The sequence below is a fragment of the Cydia pomonella genome, chromosome 9 (genome assembly GCF_033807575.1).
Source record: "Cydia pomonella isolate Wapato2018A chromosome 9, ilCydPomo1, whole genome shotgun sequence".
NCBI classification, from domain to species: Eukaryota; Metazoa; Arthropoda; class Insecta; order Lepidoptera; family Tortricidae; genus Cydia; species Cydia pomonella.
In genome coordinates this window covers 20505895-20511894 of record NC_084711.1, presented here as the reverse complement: position 1 = coordinate 20511894, position 6000 = coordinate 20505895, and the positions used below count along the sequence as shown (strand labels likewise).

Here is a 6000-nt window from a genome sequence, read left to right as displayed (position 1 = left end):
CTCTTTATTGTTCAAAAACTAATGAGAAACTTGCATTTTATCCACAAGAGTGACAAAGTAATTAGATGTAAGATTCCAGTTGTTTTCGTTGGTACGAGTAGAATTCACTTTTAAATCATGATTTTGAATGATACATATTTAATAACGTTCGTTTGGATTTGACTCTGACTACTCGGAGTCATTTTACTGGCGTTAGATTGGTGAAAGATGTTGTTTTTCACTCGGTGGCAAAATTTGTTTAACCCTCGTGTCTCGAAACCCTCGCAACGCTCGAGATTCCATTTTTCAAAATACTCGCTACGCTCATGGTTCAATTTTGGAATCTTTTGCTTACTACGGTATCAATATTAGCACAAGCGGTTAAACAACTTTGCCCCCTTGTAAAACAATAGGAGATTCCAAAATTGAACCACGAGCATAGCTAGTGGTTCGAGAAATGGAATCTTGAGCGTTGCGAGGGTTTCAAGGCACGAGGATTAAACAAACTTTGCCTCCAAGTGAAACAGATAATTTTTCACCACACCAACAGTTGGTGTGGTGAAAATAACTATTATTACTGTTATACAAACATTTCTTTCAGTGCATCTAAAGTACTTCCCCGAAGCATGCTAGCGGGCCTGCGCGCGCGCACTCGTATTAGGCTGTCGCTCTATGAACGTTTCAATTTATTGCCCCTATTACCCAAGTGCTAAATAATGAGCTTTTCCATAGGAAAATTACTTATTATGCTTTTTACATAATGACGCTCTAACTACGTGTTTATGTGAAATGGCCAGTCATTTGAATTGCAGATTTCGCACATTTAAAGCACCAACAGCCTCTTCTCTTTAATTTTTCTTGAAGAACTCTTAAGACTTTAAAATATAAAGGAGGTTCTTAATTCTCGGAATCTTGTGTTTTTACTGACATGGTAAAATTCATAGTTTTAAATAATATGTTGCACGATTTTAAATAAATATATTGTTACGAATAAGACAATATATTATAGGTATTAAATTATTGTATCAACTTGTGACATACCTAATATATTTTGGATTTATTTCGGTTTAAATAAATTTATTTTTCTCAATATGAAGACAATTAATACAATCTTATATAGGTACTAAAATTAAAACTAAACTAGCCATAAAATAAAACTACTTAAAAATTAAACTAATATTAAATAAAACTAAAATTAAAAGATATACTAATAAACAAATTAGTTATAAAAAGAATACCCCTTCTAAAGCCTCCGCCTGCGGCAAAGATCCCATAACGCTGGCCGTTTTTCTCATAGGAATATTTACAGTTCACTTACATGAGAAATTAACACTAATTTAACTATGATATGAGCGCATGCATGCGTATGTTTAGATTTACAAAAATCGCCTTAAATTATCTACACTATATTATTTTACAGTACTAGAAAATTATCCATTTATAAATAACAGTACACAAAAAAAAGGTTGGTAAAAATAATAATTGGTAGGTACGTGTTCGATGGGTAGACTTTAATTTAGTAGGTAGAAAAAAAAACACAAAAATAATCACACGGAAGATGAGTGCTTACGCACCGCACTATTCACTACATTTTATTTGTGATTTTTTTATGCAATTCTATTAAATAAATAATTAAATTATTAAACGCATTGTATCTGTACTTGAGATATGTTTTTATTGAATAATATCTTGACTTACTATGTACATGACTTTACAACGAATAAATTATATGATATGTAATTAAAAACTTGTCCATTGGGTAAAAAAAAATACGCTCTGTTCCTGCGTTCATCTGATACAACTGGATAATCTTAATAAAAGATTCTTTCATGATGAATTGTATAACATTAAAATGATTAAAAGATAATATTAACAACAATATTACGTAATTATAAAGTAATTGTCATTCTGCGGTAACCCGTAATCCGTTCCTTTTAGAAGTAGTAATTAGCGACTTCAAAGAATTAAGCTTAATGCGACCAGCGGCAGTATCAGTTTAAATATCATTCCAGAGGAGTTAAGTCGGGAGATAATGTGCCACAAAGTTTTTGAGGCATGCTACAATGCCGTATAATACTTTTTTGTTATTCATAAAATTGGCTACTTGACAATTTTTTTGTAAATAATGTCAATCGAACTTGATTTTCCTGGGGATCAAATGTCTATATACGACTCATGGCGCAACCTGAAAACTTTGATAGGCTTCGTGGAGGAGCTGGGGTGGTTAGAGTAGCGCTACCTCGTTTCATGCAAAATAGGCACAATGGTTGTCGATTTGCGGAAAATGCCCAGAAGCACTAACTACTAACTAAGGACTCATGGCGTTTAAGCGACACAAAGGTCTGAAATGAGAGTTAAAGTCTGACGCTCGCACTCGACGATTTTTTTATTTTTTTATTTATGTATTGTTTATGTATAGTTGTCATACAATTTATTTTTCAATAAAATGTAAGGAATCGAATGGTACCATTTCCTTTTTGCATTTTCAAAGTAAAGAAAAATATATTTTTTGACTCCTATTGAATGACAAGGCTCCAACTTGTATTTTTTTATCATCTCAATATGTCTTTTTAAATTCCACTTTTTTATATTAGATGGCTCATTTTCTACCCATTTATTTAAATTTTGTTATAATATTCAACATGTGTCAAGTACCCAATTACAAACCTCTGTAAAATGTTATCTATTTGTAACAAACACAAACGTCCAAATAGTGGGTAACGGCTTGTAAACGCGAACGATAACGCGAATAGTGTCCGAGTGAAGAAATCAGCTTGATCACAGATGTTTTTCATGGATCTTGGAAAATTAAAAAAAAGAAGGTATACACTCGCATGCTTGGTGCAGATCCTTCATGGTAGTATTAACAACCCGGGGATCCTGCAGCAGATTAATCTATACTTGCCCAACGGGTACGTGGAGCGGAGGCGGCGATGGCAGCTGCTGGTGAAGCCGATCGGCAGAACCAACCTGCATCGTAAGGCGCCTCTCAACTTATCGCACCGTTCGTACACGATTTAATGGCTGATCAGACTGACTTATTTATCTGTCAAATGTCAGAATTTGTATTTTATTATTAGGTATAAATAATATACGTGAATATAAACTTGTTAATAAGGCACTTATGTATTAGTCCTTGCAGTCAGGCCGCTTTAAAACCACACAGAGTCGTTAAAGTCGGACCAAGCTAACTCTGCACGGTATTTGCAGAGTGTGGCAATAAGGTATGTCAATTGTCTAAGAAAATATGACGTACCATACCCATATAATACCCAACACCCTCCCGGTCTCAGTCGGGTAGTAAACAATGAGACAGCATATAACATCCATTGTCCATTTAATGAAATATATACTCGATTAATTTAAATTACATATAAATTGGTTTTCTTATACTTCATCAGCCTTAAGCATAAACTTACAATGTTGCTAATGTTATATTTGAGAGCTGAGATATAGCTGCAGGCTTGTACGTCTGCAATGAGAGACTTATTATTAGTCCCACAGTAAGCTCATAATATCATAAGGCTCGTGTTGTGGGTACATAGAAACCACCCGAATATTCGCCCTTACCAGGATTCGAATCCGGGATCTACTGCTTCGTTGGCAGGGTCACACTTCGTGTTATACGTTTGAATTTGAATACAGCCTTTTTTATCTTCTTCTTCTTCTTAGCACTTTTCAATCTTTGAGATGTAGGCCGCCTTCAATTTTTGCCATTCTCTTGTACCACGAGCAGTCTTTTCGGGCCACAGCCTTTTTTAGTTGAGAAAAAATTGGCGACACTTTTTCATAAAGAGTCAGGAGATCTGTGTTCATAGAAACATATGTCTAACGAAACAATTCAATGTCGTCTGACGTAAAGCGCCACCAAGCGACACAGTCAAAAGGATGACGCACGACACAAATCACAAGATATCTTAGACAATGTTAGTCAACGTGCGTCAAATGCAGCACAGTGTATTGTGTACATAAACCTGTCTGCAACTCGGTTCTTAGAAAGTCACTTAAATGAAGGATATGTCTTTATTACAGTACAGTACGCGTTCTTTGACGCACTTTGTGAGAATTGTATTTAGAGCTGGATAAATCCTATCGCACACCGCAATGTTCCTTTTAACTATAAATTATAGTAAACACCCCTATAATGGAACAGGCACCAGTAATGGGATGGTAGAGACAAATCCTTTAAAACAAGTATTTACCATCAGTTTTTAATCGCTGGCAACATTTTACCATAAACAAGAGCCAATGAGCTGCTTAAGTTTAATTTTTCATTGTTATTTGTTAGTTTGAAATTGAAAATTAATTGCGCCATACATCCCATGACTGGAGCAAGAAACCACAGTTTTAATTAGTTAATAATATTGAAACCAATTGAAGTAAAACCAATTTTAAAAAGGCAAGTTACATTGCACACTAGTCTAGTTAAATTTCAAATAAAAACGGACTTAATTAACCAAGTTTGCGTGTATGTATTGGCTATCATACGGACTGAAATAAACAACCCCGCCCACTAGATAAACGACGACAGAACACAGCCATAGAAACATTAATTCCTACCCCTCTCATGTACCCTATATTACTCGTCCCATATTCGGAGGAGCCTATTCTGACAACAATTTTTGCCCTACCTGTCGGATATATGGGACCCATTGCATTTAAGCAATACAAAGGTCAGAAATGCCTGTCAAAGTCTGACAATCGTATTGTACGCACAACGCCCCCTACTAAAGACGTCTTGACGCTGAAATATTTTAGCGTTTTGTATACGTTTTATATCGGATCCCTTTGTTTGACATAATTATTGTAAGTCATAATGTACTGATAGTCATATTATCATTAGTCATAACTCTGAAACCGTTAACTTTTCAGGAATTTCCTCAGGTTATTCTATAGATAGGTTAGGTTAGGTTAGGTTTGTTTTATGGCAATCCTGAAAAGTTGCGCGTTTCTGAGAAAAACCAAATTATGACTAACGAAAATGCGGGCAAACAATACATTATGACTTAAAACTTTATGGGAAACAATAGAGACCCGTTTTATATTTTATGGAATGCTATGGAATGTTTATTTTAAGTAAATGTAAGGAATCGAACAGTGACATTTTATTTTATATTGGAAACTAAAAGAGTATTTTTTATGGTTCCATATTTTACTGTGAATTAAGCAATATTGTGATAAATTTGCTCATTTTCTATATACAAGGTGTAACATAAATATTCCGGATCCGTTTAAGGGCACATTGGGTATCCTGTTCTGATTATAATCTAAATTTTGTTCTTCAACACGTGAGTCATTAATTTTCTGACAGAGTCGCTAACGCTAATTGGACACGGTCAAAGTCGTATCAAAACAATATAACTATATCCAATTGTTAATACAGAATCGGCCCGGGACTTTTGTCTGTTTGTTTGTGCCCATATTGAGTCGTTGATGACCGTTTGCCGTGGGCGCACCAATTAAAAGAATTCAGATTATACTCCAGTTGATCACAATCAATCCTTTGTAGTGCCGCAGTTATTACGTGTAAATTATGAATTATTGTTATAATAAAATACCAATATTTTGACATTTATAACTTACAATAATTCTAAAGCTATCCAGTAGCTTTTGCAGCCCTGTGTCAATGCCACTGTGGGAGCGTGACAGCGATATAATTATGCGCGTGCAATGGAGATAGCAACAGGCGGGTTAATGTACAAAAATCCTTGTGGTAAGTCTTTTCTCTAGTACTATTACTCAAGGATATATGCATAACTTTGTTTCCCTACCTAGATCCTAGGTCTATTCAGACTTATAGACCAAAGCCCTATATATAAAGTAGTATACTATTCAACGCGTTATCTGCCGACATTAGAGTAGTCACGTGACGTTTTCTAATGAAATCGAAATAATATCATTAGATAGCCTGCTACACCATGGACGAATTTTTCGACAGTGTCACCGATGTAAATATGTAAAGTCCATGTTATACACTTTTTTGCGCTGTTTTTTTATTCTTAATATTAAATTATTATTTAT

General features: G+C 34.7%; 1 protein-coding gene across 5 annotated transcripts in view; it reads right to left on the bottom strand.

Moving 5' to 3' along the window:
• The window catches only part of LOC133521646 (protein outspread), a 427057-nt gene that overhangs the window by 74535 nt on the left and 346522 nt on the right, over positions 1-6000 (bottom strand). The gene's annotated exons all lie outside the window — the stretch shown is intronic.